Source organism: Ambystoma mexicanum, chromosome 4q (genome assembly GCF_040938575.1).
Source record: "Ambystoma mexicanum isolate Mex_15411 chromosome 4q, UKY_AmexF1_1, whole genome shotgun sequence".
NCBI lineage: Eukaryota > Metazoa > Chordata > Amphibia > Caudata > Ambystomatidae > Ambystoma > Ambystoma mexicanum.
In genome coordinates this window covers 1262490864-1262511260 of record NC_090928.1, presented here as the reverse complement: position 1 = coordinate 1262511260, position 20397 = coordinate 1262490864, and the positions used below count along the sequence as shown (strand labels likewise).

The following is a 20397-nucleotide window of genomic DNA, read 5'->3' as shown; positions in this document are numbered from 1 at the left end:
CTTATCTAAATTGAAGAGGTGGGTCTGAGTCTGGCTGTTCAGCCCCGACAACTCCAGCAAGACATGTTTGGATTGTGGGGTCAGAAGGGTGTTTGCAACCTGCAACTATCCAGAAGGCTAGTTCTACATGTGATGGCAGAATTGCTTTGACCACAATATTTCGCCATTCAGTTCTTCAATGAGGATGGTAGGTCACTGAAAGAGGGTGGGAAGAAGGCTGGCACACTACTACCATATACAGTAGGGTTTGTCAAGTCAGAATACATATTTCCAAACATGTCTGGGCGATGCTTTAACTGTGGTAATATCATCTATAAAATACTGCCTGGTTTTGCTATACTACAATAAAGAATTTAATATATTGTTTGACAGAGTACTTGCTCACCTCTGAAGAGACATATGGACTCTAACCGATCATGCAAAGGATTTCACAGGAACACAAAGAAGATAGAACACCAAAGAATAGGCGTAATAGTAACAACGGGAAAACAGACCAAAGATAAATGAAGGCCCATGGTGTGAAATAAGAACGGAAACTAATGTAGGCTTCATGGGATCCAAGACCAGAAACAATGTGGGGTGCTAGTCCAACTCCACCAATCCATAGAAAAACAACTGGGCATCTGCAAGGAGGGGTAAAGTGGTGTGGGTGAGATGTTAAAGGATGTGTAATGGTTTCCACCCTTACACCTCAGAATGTGCATGGCAAACGGGACTTTACTGGGTCTACGGCAGTTCAGGCAGATCCCGACATTGCTGGTCTAGTGGTTAATGCGTCCTCTACGCATCTACCGGAAGGAGTGCGTCGAAGGAAAACCGCTGACACGCCCTCAGTGAGCAATGTAGACACGTTAAAAGAGGAGAACGCGGACTGCACGTCGCGTCACTACTCTGCTACAGACTGCAAGACGCTCCGTGAGTACGCATCAGGGATAATCCGAAAGTTTAATTCTGGTGTTGATCTGTTTAGGATTCTGTCAGCCTTTGTAAGCTTAAACATCTTTCTTTACTGTCTTATTCAAGGGTCAAGGACTTGCTTCGGTGGACGCGTGCGATCCGCCCTCCATTCTATTCCATCAGCTTCTGTTTTCAGCTCTGGTTTTCTACATACCAGTAGGCACGCCTTTAGGGGCATACTAGTTAGTCTTATTTACCTCCACTGTGGGTGAGACAGTATCCGATTCCTGTTTTCTTCCTCGCCCTCTAAGAAACAGCAATTGTCACAGGAATCGCATTTACCAGCTCCGGGACTACCATTCCCAGAATCCTTTTCCGGACTCGATTCACACTCCATCTCTTTCATACAAGGAGGCGCAGCTTCTTCTCCGAGCAGGTGGATAGGCTTTCTTTCTCATTTTGGTCGACAGTATAGAGCATTCTGTTATCAATCTATTTTACAACCTCTGCTTTGTATCTTAGCATTCGCAGGCTTAGGGAAGTTCCTCCTATACATCCGTCATTGAGATTCCAGTTCATATTGCATATTTGGTAAGGGGCGGGGAGACTCTTTGTAGCATCAGTTATCCTTCTTCTTGACAGTGTGTAGTGAATTATTCTTCTTTAACCTATTGTGCAGCTGGGCGAAATAGAACACGCAGTTACTCCTTCACCTGAAAGCAAGAACACCCGGCTGGTTCCGTGAGAAGGAAGGCGTTTATCAACGCTCCCTAGCAGCTCAGCACAGGGTTTTTTCCCCCCCTTGAGGGTTTCCCTGGGGTTCTCTTCGGGGGATAGCCTTCTGGTGCTTTCCACGCAGGGAGTTCCAGGTGAATCCTCTTTCTCGTCCGGAAACGGTGCCATCCACCCTTGCACCTGTCTCAACGAAGACAAGGTAGGAACCGCTGTCAGACGGAATTATCTGTATATTGTTGGCACTCGAGAACTAATCAAGGTTGATTAAATACGTAATAGTTACAGTATTACAGTTAGTGATGTCCATAGAATCTAGATATTTCTCTTAGGAGTTTATTCCTAAAATGGACCCCCAACAGCAGCAAGCCTAACAAATTCGGTAATTTATTGCTGCAGTTCAGTCATTGACAGCGGAAGTTCAGCAGCTGAAGGAGGAGAATGTTAATTTCCGCCAACAACAGCAACAAGATACAGCTGCATTAAGACAGCAACAGATGCAAATTCAGCAGGGTAACCGCACCCCCCAATGTTCGGAAGTACCACCTGGTCCCCTACCCGGGGGGCAATTTGATGGGAACCCTCACAAGGTAAAGGAGTTTTTAGACTCCTGTTCCATTCAATTTGCTTTTAAAGGAGCTTACTTTCATACAGATCGGGATAAGGTGGGGTATATGATTTCCCAGATGACGGGGCCTGCGTTAGCCTGGGCCACTCCTTTGGTAACCACAACTAATACAATTCTGGATTCTTACACCGCATTTTGCAATAGCATAAAGAGTATGTTCGGTCGGCAGGAACTTACAGTTGCTGCACAAGAACATTTACTAGATCTCAAACAGGGGAATCAAGATATTCTGTCCTACATTACTCGTTTCAAACAAATGTCAGGAGAGACAAGATGGTCAGATGAAGCATTAACCACAATATTTCGCCGAGGACTCTCCGAGGACCTCAAAGATGAGTTGTCTCGAGTACCTCGGCCACAGACGGTGGATGAATCTATAGCCTTGGTGTTACAAATAGATTACCGCCTTAAAGAAAGACAACAAGAAAGGAAGACGGGACCGACCTATAGACCTTCCTTGGAGAGTGCTTCATCATCAAAACCCTCATCTTCAGGCGAAGAACCTATGCAACTAGGAACTGCCTCCAGGGGACTCTTATCACCAGAGGAACGGTCTCGCCGATGTACTCTGGGACTATGTATGCATTGTGGGGCAAACACACACGCGGTACAAGATTGCCCCATTGCTCCCCTCAGGAAGTCGGGAAAAGCCAGCGCCCGGCCGTAAGAGGAACCACGGTCCGGGAACCATTGGTGCACACCGGTTCCTCATGAAATGTTTTGTTACCTCCAGTAACTATATCCTCAGGTGTCTCAGACACCAGCATGATCGTTTTGAAGGTCTCCTTAAAATTTGGCAATAAGGAAGTGCAAAATATCCCGGCCCTTATAGATTGTGGGGCCGCAGGAAACTTTGTGGACGATTTTTGGGCTCAGGAACAAGGGATTCCTAGATCTGCCAAAAAATAGACTATCCCAGTTGAAAGTGTGGACGGTAGTCCATTAGTCTCAGGGCCTATCAAGGATCAGACTAATTGAAATGGTTATTTCGTCCCATTCCGAGATACTCACGTTGGATATTATCAGAGCTGTCCATTACCCAGTTATTCTTGGGTTACCGTGGTTAAGAAGACACAACCCGTTTATTAACTGGTCGGCTAGATCCTTTTTTTTGGGTTCTGAGTTTTGTTTAGAAAATTTTATCCAGACTCATTCAGCCGTACCCACTGGGAAGGTCTCCGCTGAGCCGACACAGACAAATGTTCTCGTCCTTAATCAAGTAGCAGGTTTACCAGAGGAGTATCAAGAATTCCAACCTATATTTACCCCGTCAAAATACTCCGAACTACCACCCCATCGGAGAGATGATTGTGTCATCGAGCTGATTCCTGACCAACCGTTACCTTTTGGCACAATGTACATCCTTTCAGCTTCTGAAAAGGAGGCTCTTCGGGAATATTTGCAGGCGAACCTCAAGAATGGTTTAATCACGGAATTACGTCCTTGCATTGATTACCGAGGTCTCAATAAAATTACAGTCCCGGACAAGTACCCCATGCCATTAATACCCGATATTTTGGAAGCAGTTAAAGGTGCCAAGGTATATACGAAGTTAGATCTAAAAGGGGCTTATCATCTCATCCGCATAAGACCTGGTGATGAGTGGAAAACCACATTTCGTACATCATTTGGTCATTATCAGTACCAGGTTATGCCCTTTGGTTTGTCAAACGCACCTGCTATATTCCAAAGATTTATGGACCATCTATTTGCCGATATTCTTCTTCATTATGTCATCATTTATTTAGATGATATTCTCATATTTTCTAAATCTCTGCCGGAACATCAGAGGCATGTCAGAGAAGTACTTTCTAGATTACAACATAACCATTTGTTTTGCAAGATCGACAAATGGGAATTTCATCAGTCACAGGTGACCTATTTGGGGTACATCTTATCTAACACAGGGATTGCTATGGACCCTTCAAAAATCTCTGCCATTCAAAAATGGCCTGCTCCAACCACCGTGAAAGAGATCCAACGATTTATTGGATTCGCTAATTTTTACCGGAGATTCATACCCCACTTTTCCACTTTAACTTACCCTCTTACTACTCTTCTAAAGAAGGGAGTTCCTTTTCTATGGTCGAACATTGCTCAAGGAGCATTCGAAGAATTGAAGAGAAGATTTACATCTGCTCCGGTATTAATGAATCCAGATCAAAACAATTCCTTCATAGTGGAAACAGACGCTTCCCATTACGCGCTGGGAGCAGTATTACTTCAGAAAGACTCAAATGATCAAGAACGTCCGATTGCATATCTATCCAAGACGTTATCTCCTGCGGAATTAAACTATTCAGTCTTGGAAAAGGAACTATTGGCTATAAAACGAGCTTTTGAAGAGTAGAGGCACTTACTACTAGGCGCCAAACAGGTAATTGAGGTCAGAACTGACCATCATAATTTGAGAGCTCTTCAATATGCTCAGACCTGTAACAGTAGACAGGCCCGTTGGGCCCATTTTTTCTCTCCATTCAGAATTCATTTTAACTTAATTCCAGGAACCAATAATTTACTGGCAGATGCTCTCTCACGGAAAGAGATTTTAACTCAAAAACAGTTTTGATCTGAATGGATTTTTCCTCAGATTCAAGTAATCCAAGTGATCATCAAGGATCTCTTAACTCGGATACAAGAACAAACCAAACGGATGACAAGGGAACAAAGAGAAGAACTCACTTCGTGGAAGATGGTTAAAGAAGTAGGATGTTACTACTTAGGGCATCAGATCTTCCTCTCAACAGACCTCTTACGAAGGGAAATCCTCACATTATGTCATGATGCTAAGGTAGCTGGACACCGAGGGACGAAGACTACTCAAGAGCTGGTAGCCCGATATTTTTGGTGGCCATCCTGGAAAAAAGACATCATAGAATATGTGAATTCTTGTCCTCATTGTCTACAGGTAAAGACCCCACGGAATGCCCCGGTGGGTAAATTAGTCCAATTGTCTCTACCTTCTCGACCCTGGCAAATGATCTCCACGGACTTTATTGTAGATTTACCACCTTCCGGAGGATGTTCTACAATAATGGTTACCATAGACTACTTTTCAAAATTGGCACATTTTATTCCCTTGCGCAAACTTCCATCAGCCTCAGAAATGGCAAGAGGGTTCATTGAGAGACTATTTTCACTCCATGGTCTCCCCGAGAAGATAGTGTCTGACCGAGGGTCTCAGTACACTTCAAAGTATTGGAAGCAAGTGTGCCTTAAATTGAGCATTTCAAGAGCGATGAGTTCAGGGTACCATCCACAAACAAATGGTCAGACTGAACGTTTAAATCAGACCCTTGAAGGATATTTGAGGACTTATATATCGGCTACTCAGGATGACTGGAAGGAATTATTACCCATCGCAGAGTATGCGTATAACAATTCTTTTTACTCTTCAATCAGGATGAGTCCATTCCTTTGTACTTATGGATTTCACCCGGTTTCCTTTCCAGTTTCCAGTCATTCCACTTCACAATTTCCTGATGTGGAGCACCTTGTGTCAAGGAGTTACCCCCCTTCTCACCTGAATCCGTTCTTTACCGGTGTCCTTGGAGGCTGCCTTCTTTCGGATGGATGGGGTTTTGAAGAAGGTGGCCTGTGTCCCTGCCGAATCCAGAATGCGTTCAGTTTTCCCAGGCGGTCGAATCCAGGAGGCAAGGTAAGTTCGCTAGAACTAGAATCCAGGAGGAAGAAGAAGGGGGGGGGGTTCGAGGAAGGGATAGCGGAGTAGAAAGGAGAAGAACCGCAAGCTACGGAGCACACGTCTGGTCGCTAATCGCTATAGCATTGAGACGCTTCGGAGCCGCAGAAGGCGTGGTCTACAAATAGAGAAGGTTACGTCCAACGCATGGAGCGATAAGGGAATGCGTTGGACGGCCATATTGGAGGTATTAACGAGTATAAGTCCATTGTGACAAGGACCATGAGGCCCAAAAGGGGCGCACCCTGCGATTCATGACAGATGCCTCCTCTGAAGGCCCTTCCCTCCTGGTTTGCCCGGGTGGATGAGGTGGAACCTTCTGAGCAGCCGTGGGGCCTTGATGTTTGAGAGAGGTTCCCAGGTTCTTTTGCTAGGAGGATATCCTTTCCATTCAACCAGTATTGAAGCTGGCCCCTTCTATACCTGGAGTCACAAATCCGAGATACCTCATATTCCAATTGGTCATCGACCAGTATAGGAGAAGGTCTGGAGGGTTTTGGGAGGATGGATAGTAGGTTTTCAATAAAGATATGTGAAATACTGGGCGTATCTTCTTCCAGGATTCAGGCAACCCGATCCGATAAGAAACAGGATTTATAATTTCTTTAATGGAAAATGCACCATAGTACCAAGGGGCCAGTTTACTAGGGCGTAGATGTCAGGGTAGTAATTTGGAGGACAACCAGATCTGATCACCGACTGCATAAGAAGGGCCAGGTCCTCTTCTGGAATCTGCATATTTCTTGGTCTGTTTCCTGGCCTTCTCCAAAAATTCCTTGGCTTCTTTATTTATGTTGACAAGGGTTTCGATCCAGGAGTCAACTGTTGGTACTGGTGTAGATTGGGGAATAACAGAAGGTAGGCCCGACGGATGAAATCCTTGACTGCAATAAAAGGGGCTGATCTTAAGTGCCGAATGGTCAGAATTATTGTAAGCAAATTCAGCCACGGGTATCAGGAGCGACCAGTCATCCTGGACCTTGGTGGCGAAGCATCGAAGATACTGTTCCAGGGTTTGGTTGACACGTTCTGTGATTCCGTTGGTTTGAGGGTGGTAACCTGACGAAAGGGGACGTTGGATCCCTAAGCATTGACAGAGATGTTTCCAGAATTGTGAGATGTATTGAGGTCCGCGATCCGAAATGATCTTAGAAGGGAGTCTATGCAAACGGACTATGTGTTCCAGGAAGATTCCTGCTAGTTCAGAAGAGGATGGTAATTTACGCAGGGGCGTAAAATGAGCCATATGAGTGAACAGGTCTATGGTAACCATGATGGTGGTATACCCACGGGATGGTGGCAGTTCCACAATGAAGTCCGTAGCAATAATCTCCCAAGGCCTAGTTGGCAATGTAGGTTGTAGTAGAAGGCCCGCTGGTTTCTTGTTATTGTGTTTATTTTGACTGCAGACAACACAGGATTGAATGTACTGCCGTACATCGGGTCTCATCCTAGGCCACCAGAATTGCCTTTGTATCAGACGGAGGGTATTGGTGACACCACGATGTCCGGAGTGTAGGATATCGTGGCAGAGATTCATTATTCTCTGTTGTAGTCTTTTTGTAGAGATGACCAACAGATTATCTTTGAACAAATAGCCTTCCCGGACCTTTACATTCCAAGGATTTCTTTTGGATTTGTCCTTCCACAGATCAGAAGATTGGGTTTGGGCTTGGATTTCTTCGAGGAGGTTGACTGCCTGGGCCACAAAGATCGTGGGGGAAAACATCTGAGGATATGCCTTGTCTTCCATAGGCTCGTAGTCAGGTCTTCGAGATAAGGCGTCGGCGATCAGGTTTTGTGATCCAGGAACGTGAGTGATATGGAACTGGTACTGGGCAAAGAAGTATGCCCAACGTGCCTGACGACTGTTCCTACACTCCAAAGACTGTAGAATCTGGAGGTTTCGGTGGTCAGTACGGACCTGAACTGGATGTTTAGCTCCCAAAAGTAGATGTCGCCATTCAGTGAAGGCTTGGCGGATGGCTAACAATTCTTTTTCCAGGACTGAATAATGTGTTTCACTAGGAGTCAAAGTTCGTGAGAGGTAAGCAATTGGGTGTTCCAGTTTATCTCCTAATTCTTGTTTCAGGACTGCGCCAATGGCATAATTTGAAGCGTCCGTTTCTACCAGGAAAGGACGGCTAGTATCGGGTTGAGCCAAGATAGGAGCTCGCGTAAACTCTGTCTTTAAACGCCATATCTTGTGGTGTTGACCAGAGGAAAGGAGTGTCTTTCTTCAGGAGAGCAACAATCGGTTGAACTATCTCAGAGAAATTAGATATGAATTTCCGGTAGAAATTGGCGAGTCCCAGGAAAGATTGAATTTGTTTCACGGAAGTAGGAGTGTACCAGGTCAATATGGCTTTTACCTTTGAAGGGTCCATACCGATTCCTTCTGGGGTAAGGATAAACCCTAGGAAGTGAACGGAGGTCACATGAAACAAACATTTTTCAGGTTTGGCCAGGAGTTTGTGATCTCGGAGTCTCTGCAACACTGCCTTCACGTGCTCTTCATGTTGTTTAGGATCCTTGGAAAAGATCAGTATGTCATCCAGATATACAATAACAAAGAGAAACAGCATGTCAGAGAACACCCTATCCATAAAGCATTGGAAAACTGCTGGAGCGTTAGCCAATCCGAAGGGCATGACTAGGTACTCAAAATGGCCAAAGGGTGTTCTGAAGGCGGTCTTCCATTCGTCTCCTTCCCTGACACGGATCAAATGATAGGCGCCCCTGAGATCCAACTTGGTGAATATCACTGCGCCTCTCAAGGCTTCCAGGATATCCGAAATCAGGGGTAATGGGTACCGGATCCTTGAGGGTACATTGATTTAGCCCACGATAATCAAGGCAGGGTCTGAGTTCCTTGGTATCCTTCTTGGGAACAAAGAATAGAGAAGCACCAGCAGGAGATTTCGAAAGTCTTATGGTGCCATTTTGAAGGTTGGTATCCAGGTATTCTCTTAGGGCCTTCTTCTCGGGTTCGGAAAGAATGAACATCCTGCCGAAGGGAATCACTGCAGAGGGTTCCGTATCTATTGCGCAGTCTTCAGGTCTGTGTGGGGGTAAGGCCTGGACAATGGCAGTCGAAAACACATCAGCATAAGCTTGGTAGACTTCAGGAACTTGTATGACATTGGATACCATTAGTGGTGTCTGTTGTTCCTTTGTAGGTTCCTTTGGGTGTGTTAATGGAGGTTCTAGGGATAGACAATAAGACATGCAAAACTACGAGCCTAGGAATAGGGATCACGCAGACCAGTTGATATATGGGTTGTGTTTCTGTAGCCAGGGCATGCCCAATACCAAGGGATAATGAGCTGACTTAATAATGTCAAACGTGATCAGCTCTCGATGGTGATTTATTGAAAGCTGGATCTCCTTGGTCTGAAAGCTTATGGGTCCTGATGTGAGGGGTCTTCCGTCGATAGCCTCCACAGGCTGCATGGTGCTTCGTGACTCTTAGGGAATCTGATGTTTATCAACCCACTCATGATCGTTGAAAATTCCCATAGCTCCGCAGTCTACCAGGGCCAAAATGGGATAGTTTGTATTCTTGGATGGTAATAAAAAGGCCTGCAGTACCACCAAATTGTTTTGTCCAGGAGAGTTCAAGGATGGAATGGATGTGGAGCAAACATCTCTCTCCCGAAGCTCTGCTCCATCTAGGATCGGGAGCTGGCATTTCCCGAATGCCGAAGGGGGTGCTAAAGGACACTCCCTAACCAAATGCTTATCTGAGGCGCAGTACATGCACAAGCCTGTATGAATTCTCCTCATTCTCTCTTGTGGAGATATGGGTCCACGAAAGGCCCCAATCTGCATGGGCTCGGATTCTGAAACTGGGCTTGGGTTGATTTCCGGTCTGGGGGTGCCCTCAAATGATACCTTGGAAGGAGTTCCCCTGGATTTCTTCTTTTCTGACTTCCTTTCCTGGATACGGAAGTCAATCTGATGGCAAGATCCATTAATGCCTGGAATGAGCTTGGTCATGCCACTCTGGCCAGCTCATCCTTAATTTCTTCGTTCAAGCCTCTCCTGAACAGGGTAAAACTCGCCTCAGTGGACCAGTCGGCTTCCTTTGCTAGTTGTTTAAATCGGGTCACATACGTGAGCATATCCTGGGTCCCTTGCTGAAAGTCTAACAAGCGTTCTTGTGCGCTTTAGACCTGCTCAGGGTGGTCAAACATGTCTTTTAGGGCCCGTATAAACCCATCATAATCGTCCAGGAGGGCATCACTAGAGTTAACGAGGGGAGTGGCCCAAGTCAAGGCATTCCCGGAAAGGTGAGAGATTATAAAACCCACCTTGGCCCTGGGGGTCGCAAAATAGTAAGGCTTGAAGGTGAACTGAACCAAGCACGAATCCAGGAATGCACGAAGGGTCTTTGCTGAGCCGTCGTATTTATCCACGACTCCGCCCAGTATAACAGTCTCTTTTGTAGCAGAATCCTGGGATAGGACCAATTGTTTGAGAGCGGCGTTCTCCGCTTTCAGATTCTGTACCTCGGTTGATAGTTCCTGCATACGACGCATCAAGTCCTGCACGGCAGCCTCCATGTCGATATCGCTTTCGATTGGGTGGTGTCTCAAACTGTCAAAGAGTTCCCCCCTTCTCACCTGAATCCATTCTTTACCGGTGTCCTTGGAGGCTGCCTTCTTTCGGATGGATCGGGTTTTGAAGAAGGCGGCCCGTGTCCCTGCCGAATCCAGAATGCGTTCAGTTTTCCCAGGAGGTCGAATCCAGGAATCCAGGAGGCAAGGTAAGTTCGCTAGAACTAGAATCCAGGAGGAAGAAGAAGGGGGGGGGTTCGAGGAAGGGATAGCGGAGTAGAAAGAAGAAGAACCGCGAGCTACGGAGCACACGTCTGGTCGCTAATTGCTATAGCATTGAGACGCGCGGAGCTGCGGAAGGCGTGGTCTACAAATAGAGAAGGTTACGTCCAACGCATGGAGGGAGAAGGGAATGCATTGGACGGCTATATTGGAGGTATTAATGAGTATAAGTCCGATGTGACAAGGACCATGAGGCCCAAAAGGGGCGCACCCTGCGATTCATGACACCTTGTCAATCAGCTGAGCAAGTATCGTACTGAAGCTCGGAAGACGCTTCAAGAATCCCAAGTGCGGGTCAAGAAATATGCTGATCGCCATCGCTTTTTCGCACCGGATATTAAGACAGGTCATTATGTATGGTTGTCTGCAAGATTTTTACCTGAGCATCTGGTACCATCAAAATTGTCACCTCGATATTTTGGACCCTTTCGTGTCCTTTCCAAGATTGGACAAGCAGCCTTTTGTTTACGTCTTCCTACATCCTGGTCACGGATACATCCAGTTTTTCACATTTCACAATTAAAACCGGACAGCAGAAGTAAATTTCATCCTAAAACCACTGTCAATCCTCCTCCTCTACTAACATCCACTGGTCCTGAATTTGAAGCAGGGAAGATCTGTGATTCACGACTTCATTACGGGAAGCTTCAGTATCTAATAGACTTGGAAGGGTATTCCCCAGCAGAGAGATCATGGGAAAGAGCGGAACATATTCATGCTCCGCGACTGGTTCGGTCATTTCCTAAATGTCATCCCGACAAACCTGGGGGGGGTTCTCCCTAGAAAGGGGCATACTGTAATGGTTTCCACCCTTACACCTCAGAATGTGCATGGCAAACGGGACTTTACTTGGTCTACGGCAGTTCAGGCAGATCCCGACATTGCCGGTCTAGTGGTTAATGCATCCTCTACGCATCTACCGGAAGGAGAGCGTCGAAGGGAAACCGCCGACACCCCCCCAGTGAGCAACGTAGACACGTTAAAAGAGGAGAACGCGGACTGCACGTCGCGTCACTACTCTGCTAGAGACTGCGAGACGCTCCGTGAGTACGCATCAGGGCTAATCCGAAAGTTTAATTCTGGTGTTGATCTGTTTAGGATTCTGTCAGCCTTTGTAAGCTTACACACCTTTCTTTACTGCCTTATTCAAGGGTCAAGGACTTGCTTCGGCGGACGCGTGCGATCCGCCCTCCATTCTATTCCATCGTGTTGCAGGTGCCCACCAGCAGGATCCATAGCAGAAAGGTCTGGGAGGTAGAGGTAAGGCCAGGCACCACACGTGCAGCCACACAGCCCCTCTATACCCACTGCCTACCCACCACCACCACCAGCTTCCGGATCTACAAGGGCCACTTTGTCCCTCTCAACCCCTCACTGATTGCGGGCCGTTCCGTTCAGCGTACGATTCCCGAATGAAAATCCAAGAGGGCCGCCGCCGTGATGCCCGGATCTGCCTGACCTTGTCCCCAAGGCTCCAGGCATCCAGGAATACCCCATTGGTTGGGGCCATCCACATTACTCATGCCCAATCACCGTCAGGCGGGAGCCGGCGGGCGGAGTAAGGCCTAGGAAGAAGGCCAACAGCTGACTGAGCTGACGAGCGCTACCGGCGCTAGGCGATGACCCTATGCTCAAATTGGTGCAACTTCATCACGCTCCCATTGGCCTTCTGCCCATCTACCAGCGGTACGTGCCCATTCGCAATGCAAGATATACCTGCCTCCTGCACCACCACCAACCTGCACTATTGACTTATGAATACTCTATGACTCTGCCCACCTGTGATGCTCCCCTGTTATGCCGGCCCACAGACAGCGTGACACGTAAATCAGCCACTTTACCCTCGGTAGTGTCCTTACACTACGCGCCCATATTCCAATCTGCTGTACTGCTGTACTCTGCTTTACCCATCTTTATACTTATTGTGCAATGCCCAGTATGATACAATACACTCCTTGAACTATACATGCATACGCTATGCTGCCCCTTACCTGTCATGCCTATATCTGATACTAACCTCAGGTTATTTGCTCAGCCTAATTTTTGTTGTGCCTCACTTTGAAAGTGTTATTGTCTGCCCACATTTGCCACTTGCCTTGCACATCTGTTCAGCCTGCTGTGCCTCACTCTGAAATTGTTATTGAACTATATATGCATACGCTGTGCTGCCCTTCACCTGCTAGGCCTACACCTCATACTAACCTCAGGTTATTTGTTCAGCCTAACTTTTGTTGTGCCTCACATTGAAATTGTTATTGTTTGCCCACATTTGTCACTGGCCTAGCAAATATGCTTAGCCCAATTTGCTCCTGCCAGTTCATGCCTTATAGATTAGCGCGTAGACCACACCTGATCTGTGTTATCCCCTTTAGTTGCTGTATCTTGGAATGCCGTTCCCAGCCTCCTAGTCATACGATAGCATCTGCACTTATTGCCATTGACATTGTCACTCCTGTCCCACTCAGGAGATCCAACCCTGTCCGTGCCAACTAGCTCACAGGTACTATCCAAGCAACTAGCACCTCCATCATGCACGTCAGTGTGCGCCCTCTACTGCATTACATCCTAGCCACACACGTTGCATTAATCATTCAATTACCCAAGGCAACCATCCCCACCCTTGAGATCGATAATTTGGCCTGCCCAAACCCACACCACCCAGCCTCACCAACCATGACTATGACCCCCATAACGAGCCCCTCAGCAACTATCGCAGGCGCTCACCACCTGAGCAACCAGATTAACCAATACCTTAATGACCCAGCTCTCTGGCTAGAGCACTTTGCCAGGAAACCCACTCCTAACCAACCTTGCCCTCTCATTCTCAGGAATAAGAGACTAGGTACCAGATTCCGCATTCGTCCTTCCCGCACTAACACCCCTAAGCAAGCCCCACACATTCCACCCTCGCCCACCGCTACCTGCAAAATCAAGACCACAGGGGTTGAACTGCCCTCATTAATGCTAGATCTCTCACAGCACATGCTCTTGACATAGCCGACCTTATCACCACTGCTGACCTTGACTTCATTGCCATATCCGAAACCTGGCTTCATGCCGCATCTGGCCCCTCTCTAGCCCTGGCATTACCGCCTGACTATGGCATCACGCGCTGCGACCGCTCCTCTGCACAAACAAGAGGTGGCGGCGTGGCCTTCATCCATAAAAATTCCCTTGACCTAAGAGTGGTAGCTGATTCCAAACTTGAATCAGCTGAACTGTTGTCAATCAAAATAGCACTAACACCCAACCAAACGGCCACCCTTCACCTTATCTACAGGCCACCAGGCCCAGCACCCACCTTTGTCAGTGAAATTTCCACTCTCCTCCTAGACAAAATGAAAAACAACTCGCAAACAATCATCCCAGGCGACCTTAATCTAGGTCGTGGCAACCCCAAAGATCTTGTAGCAACTGATCTGGAAAATGCTCTCACAGAACTAGGCCTTACCTTGTACATCCAAGAACCAACTCATATCAAAGGCAGGACCATTGATTGGTTAGCCGGCGCCAACTGTAACATCCAGATCCTCAACAACTCCCCATGCTTATGGTCTGACCATCACATCATAATGTTTAACATCGAAGCTACCCCGCGAGCTCAAACGCCAATAGCCCCAGCACTCCCCACCCGCAACAACAAAAAATATAACAAAGGAACAACTCCTCCCTCTGTTACTCCCATCCCTTAATGCGGCAACTAACTCTTGTTCTGATCCCACCTCCCTAGCAGATACCTATAACCAAACTATGCTCTTGGCTATTGACACTATAGCACCAATCAAACCTAGGAAGGCCAAACCGCGAGCACATCTTAACTCATGGTTCACTCCTCAGCTAAGAATCCTCCGCAAAGCTAAATGCTGTGCGGAAAATCGCTGGAAAAGCCACCCATCTGATGAACACAAAGATGGCTTCCTCCTCGCCTCCCTTACTCATAAAGATGCCAACATCACTGCTAAAAAAGAATCGCTCAACAACCGTATCCTACAAGCTGACTCTAACTCCAAGGAACTTTTTAGAATCCTAAAAGAGCTCGAAACCCCAGTCTCCCCTCCTGACACATTCACGAAAGACAGCAACTGGTGTGCTAACATTCAAGCAGCACTACTTAACAAAATCTCTATGCTTCAATCCAAAATAAAAGAAAAGCAAGACAGCCTGAAGCGCGAGAACCGCTCGCCCTCCCCTACTAGGCCCACCCCCTCCAACACTGCTATCACCAAACCCTTCACCTTCTCACCGCTTACTGTCACTGAGGTAGAAAACATTATCCTGAGGATTAAACCGTCTAACTGCCAAGGTGACCCGTGCCCTGCTCCTATCATTAAGGATTCTGCCCATGATTTAGCTCCATTCTTCACAGCCTTCATCAACTCCTCCTTTAAAACAGGTATTGTCCCGGACAACCTTAAGGACGCCTGGGTGATCCCGCTACTAAAAAAACCTTCTCTAGACCCAAATATACCCACAAACTTCCGACCTATCACTACAGTACCATTTCTGCTTAAGATATTGGACCGCGCAGCTTACCTGCAGATCCAAAACTACCTCGAATCAAACACTCTGTTGGGCCTACGACAATTCGGATTTCGGCCCAGACATGGGACTGAAACAGCTCTACTAGACCTAAAAACTCAGATCGAAGTACTAAAGGACAATGGCAAACTTGCTATGCTTTTACTCCTCGACCTCTCTGCCGCATTTGATTTGGTTAACCACCAAATCCTTTGCAGACACCTCCACTCGGCTGCCAACTTCTCAACGTCCGCTGCGGCCTGGATCAAATCCTTCTTGAGCAACAGATCCATGAGGGTCTTTGCACCCTCTGCAGCGGCGGATCCTTCCCCTATTCATTGCGGCGTACCTCAGGGTTCCTGCGTGTCACCGACAATTTACAATATCTTTACGAAACCACTCTTTGATGTGCTTGATTATCTGGGTGTCTCCTACACCAATTATGCGGACGACACCCAGATACTCATTCCCATCTCAGGTGATTATCTGGCAGACACCAAGGCCCTCAATGACATCTACCTGGTTATCCAAGCTTGGATGGCCCAGCACCAGCTATGTCTGAACGACGATAAGACGGAGCTCCTTATCTTGGGTACCTCACAACGCCTGAGCAAACTCGAGCCGTCTTATCAGTCGTTCACCATAGACGGCAATACCATATGTGTCTCGAAAGACACCAAAACTTTAGGCTTTTACCTAGACTCGACCCTATCCCTATCGAGACAAACAAATGCAGTTAGGTCTACCTCCGCCTACACGTGCAAACTTATTTCTGCCTGCAGACCATTTCTTACTACCCCCAACAGTGTCACACTAGCCAGAACACTTATCATGGCAAAAATTGATTACTGCAGTGCTCTTTACTTAGGCACCAGCCAAGAGAACCTTTCCAAACTCCAAACTACCCAGAACAATGCCATTCGAGTGGCCCTGAACATCCCTCGCAACCATCACATCTCAGACGCCAGAACCAGCCTAAAGTGGCTACCGGTGAAGCAGAGAATTTCCCTAAAAACGCTTGCCCTCACGCACAAATGCTTAGCCAACAAAGCCCCGATCTATCTATGTAGTCGGCTTTCGCGCCACTCTACTACCCGACCTCTAAGAACTGCTCAGACTCACTGCCTAACCATCCCCAGGTTTAAGCTTCAGAAAGCGGGAGGCACCAGCTTCCCTGTCCTAGCCTCTAAACTCTGGAACACCCTCCCTGCTACTATCAGAGCCGAAGATTCCTTCAACACTAAAACCAAATCCTGGCTCTTTGACCAGCATTAAGACATGCCCAACACCTCTGTCTTATTTTCCCTGGCCTGCCCCCCTTGACTCCATTTCTGGCCTGCTAATTCTGCTAACGATTTTGCTCACACTAGGATACCTCCTCAGTTAATCCTAGTGCATTGTAAACTATGTAATATATGTAATTAATATGATTGTTATTTACTGGTATTGTTTAAATTTTTGTGATGTAACCTCCTTGCCTGTATGTTTGTCCTTGCAACTGTTGTACAAATTGCGCCCTGATGCCCCCGGGCCTGATGGTCTGCGCGTTATAAATAAACAAATACAAATACAAATACAAATCAGCTTCTGTTTTCAGCTCCGCATTTCTACATACCGGTAGGCACGCCTTTAGGGGCATACTAGTTAGTCTTATCTACCTCCACTGTGGGTGAGACAGTATCCGAATCCTGTTTTCTTCCTCGCCCTCTAGGAAACAGCAATTGTCACAGGAATCGCATTTACCAGCTCCGGGACTACCATTCCCAGAATCCGTTTCCGGACTCCATTCACACTCCTTCTCTTTCATACAAGGAGGCGCGGCTTCTTCTCCGAGCAGGTGGATAGGCTTTCTTTCTCATTTTGCTCGACAGTATAGAGCATTCTGTTATCAATCTATTTTACAACCTCTGCTTTGTATCTTAGCATTCGCAGGCTTAGGGAAGTTCCTCCTCTACACCCGTCATTGAGATTCTAGTTCATATATCATATTTGGTAAGGGGCAGGGAGACTCTTCGTAGCATCAGTTATCCTTCTTCGTGACAGTGTGTAGCTAATGATTGTTCTTTAACCTATTGTGCAGCTGGGCGAAATAGAACACGCAGTTACTCCTTCACCTGAAAGCAAGAACACCCGGCTGGTTCCGTGAGAAGGAAGGCATTTATCAACGCTCCCTAGCAGCTCAGCACAGGGTTTTTCTCACTTGAGGGTTTCCCTGGGGTTCTCTTCGGGGGATAGCCTTCTGGTGCTTTCCGCGCAGGGAGTTCCAGGTGAATCCTCTTTCTCATCCGGGAACGGTGCCATCCACCCTTGCACCTGTCTCGACGAAGACAAGGTAGGAACCGCTGTCAGACTGAATTATCTGTATATTATTGGCACTCGAGAACTAATCAAGGTTGATTAAATACGTAATAGTTACAGTATTACAGGATGGTCCATTGTTATTATGGTCAGCATGTATCGTGGATTATGTAGAGAGTCGGGGGTTAGCCTCAATCGTGCATCTCTCACGGGAGTCCTGTGATCGACAATCACATCCTGGTTGGTGGGAAAGGGGTGTGTGAGGCGTGGCAAAGTGGCAACCACAAAGAAAGGGGAACATCTATGTTCAGCGCAGGGCCTGCTTAGTTGAATCATCAAAGTGGGGAGAGTCACAAATAACCAGGCTGCCCAAGATACCTGAAACTAGTGTTATCTGAGGTCCATGGTGCCTTATGGTCAGGTACTTACATGGCCCCAAGCATCAGGAGCTTCCTCAGTGGTACCCATTGCTGCAGGTACCACTGCCACCACCATTGCCAGCTGAATCTGGCCCTGGGCAGTGCCCACCAGAGCAATCTTTTGTGCAACTCAGGTTCTGGCATGGCAAGAACCAGCTTTATCGCTGTCGTTGTTTCTCACTGTGCCGTTGATTCTGGACAACCTTGGTGTTATTAAGCTGCAATTTTCCTAATAGAACTCCGCTTTGCCTGGTCCCCTGATGCATGCCTGCACATTCTACGCACCACAGGCGCATCACTCCTCCTATGGAAGCAGGAGCAGACAATTGGAGAGATCATGCAGACTGCAATGCACTCAGTCATTAGTTCCACATACCCATGGTGTCTCCATGGATGCATGGGAGTGAATTAGAACTGGGGTTTCCTGTTTTCAGTTATTATGTTTTGCTGATTATGTTGGTGTTTTTCCAGGTTTTTTAATTCTTTTCAAAGTCAGTGTTTACTTATTGTTTCGCTCAAACAAATGGCAGACAACTGTATTTTCCCAGTGCTGACAACACTGTATCTTTTATTGATGCATGAGTATCAAGGTGATGCAGCCCTTGCCATTTCTTTGCATTCATGGACTTTTGGTCCTGAATTTATAATGCAAAAGGAAAACTACACATACAAAAATGCAGAGAATCAAATAAGGACTTGAAGGACTCAAGTTGCCTGACAGGGGGCAACATACAAGATTAAATTAACTTTGTATTAAACCCTAACTCCGGCTCTGCCCAAAGTTAATATAAATCATGGTGTAAAAGAGAAAAAGGGGAAGGTGCATGAGGGGCTGAGGTAGGGTTCTCAGTGTATTCATTTCCAGAGCGGCATGCAGAAAAAAGAACTGGCCAACCTTTAAAGAAACAACACTTGGAGGACTAATCTTGATTTACACACATTTCAATAAACCCTGTGGTAAAAATATTAGGTTTGCATGTTTACTAAGTGAATGGTTAAATAGATTCTGGAACCATTCCAAAAAAGAGCTGGGTATTTAATTCACTAGGAATTACGGATTACATACCACAGACAGACATAACTCTGCTACTCTTCAACTGAACTGTACAATCACGTTTTGCTAAAAACTTTGCATTATGGGAATAGAAGTGCCCTCATCTTGGCTAATTTCCCCAACAGAACTTAAAGAGAATAGTGTTTGATGGAGGATCATTAATCTTGATCAATATTCCATTTGGATGTTCTCTGATAAGTTGCTAACTGAGGTTTTTCAGCCCTGAGGCTTTGGAAATCCAATAATGAACTCTAAATGCTACCTTTTAAAAATGCATCGGCTAGGCAAATTACTAAACGGAATATATCATATGTAGAGACGTGTCGGCACTAGGCTTTGAATCAACTTGCACTGCACTTGAGGATTTCTGGTGCAATTGGGCTAGCTAGCTGCGAGGTCACGGGTAGGTTAGGTGTTGCCCACATCTCGTGTTAGGATTTGAACTTGTTTGTACCCGGATACCTTGGGCTTGAAAAAATTACTCTTTACATCCTTGTTTTCAGTGGCTTGCGTGCATTTTATTTGCATGGTGTTGGTGGTCAGTTTAAATCATATTCGGTATGACTGTATATTTCCAATGTACTGACCTAACTTTCAATTTTTACTTAATTTTTCTTTTTTTTTGTGTTTTTACTTAATGCAGGAATCCATGAGTAGCAAGGTCAGTAGTGTCATCTACTGGACATGTTCTTATAAACCACATAAAGGGGAAATTATGTTTTGGGGGCAGACATCAGATTAAATCAGATTTTTACCGAAATCCAAGTGTAATTGTGACATTCTTTAGCAAGCAAATGGGTGGTAAATGTGCATGCACAGTTGTAGATACCGTCGACTTTTGTGCTGCCTTCCCTCTACTCCTCATGTATTTTCTGTCATTCTATAATGCAGTACACAGAATCATATGGGGTTAGGAGGGCAAGTAACTCCCCATCCCTCCATAGTTATAGAACCACTCCTTCATGGGATGGGAATGAAGCACAATGTGAAACAGTACTGTAAATTAAAGAAAACACGAGTTTGGCGCATGAGTGGAAATAGTCCCGCCCCCACCCCAATCAATCTGTGCACAGGCTCTTCGCCTTGTCCATCAATCCGTTTATCCCAGAGCAATATGCAGGATCTTATTAATGGGAGACAGTTGGGAGGTCCATTTACTCTAACTGAATTTTGGACATAAAAGCACTCTTCTCCAATTCTAAGTACATGTCTGGTTGTTTCCATTGCAGTCTCAAAATATTGCATCACAAAAAATATTGTTTATTAGGCAGTCTACTTAACACGTGATAGCATGTTCATTATTTATGCTC

The 20397-nt window shown here is 46.3% G+C and overlaps 1 protein-coding gene across 2 annotated transcripts in view; it reads left to right on the top strand.

Annotated features, from left to right (window-relative positions):
- The window catches only part of SLC22A7 (solute carrier family 22 member 7), a 666459-nt gene that overhangs the window by 463764 nt on the left and 182298 nt on the right, over window positions 1–20397 (top strand). The window lies entirely within an intron of this gene.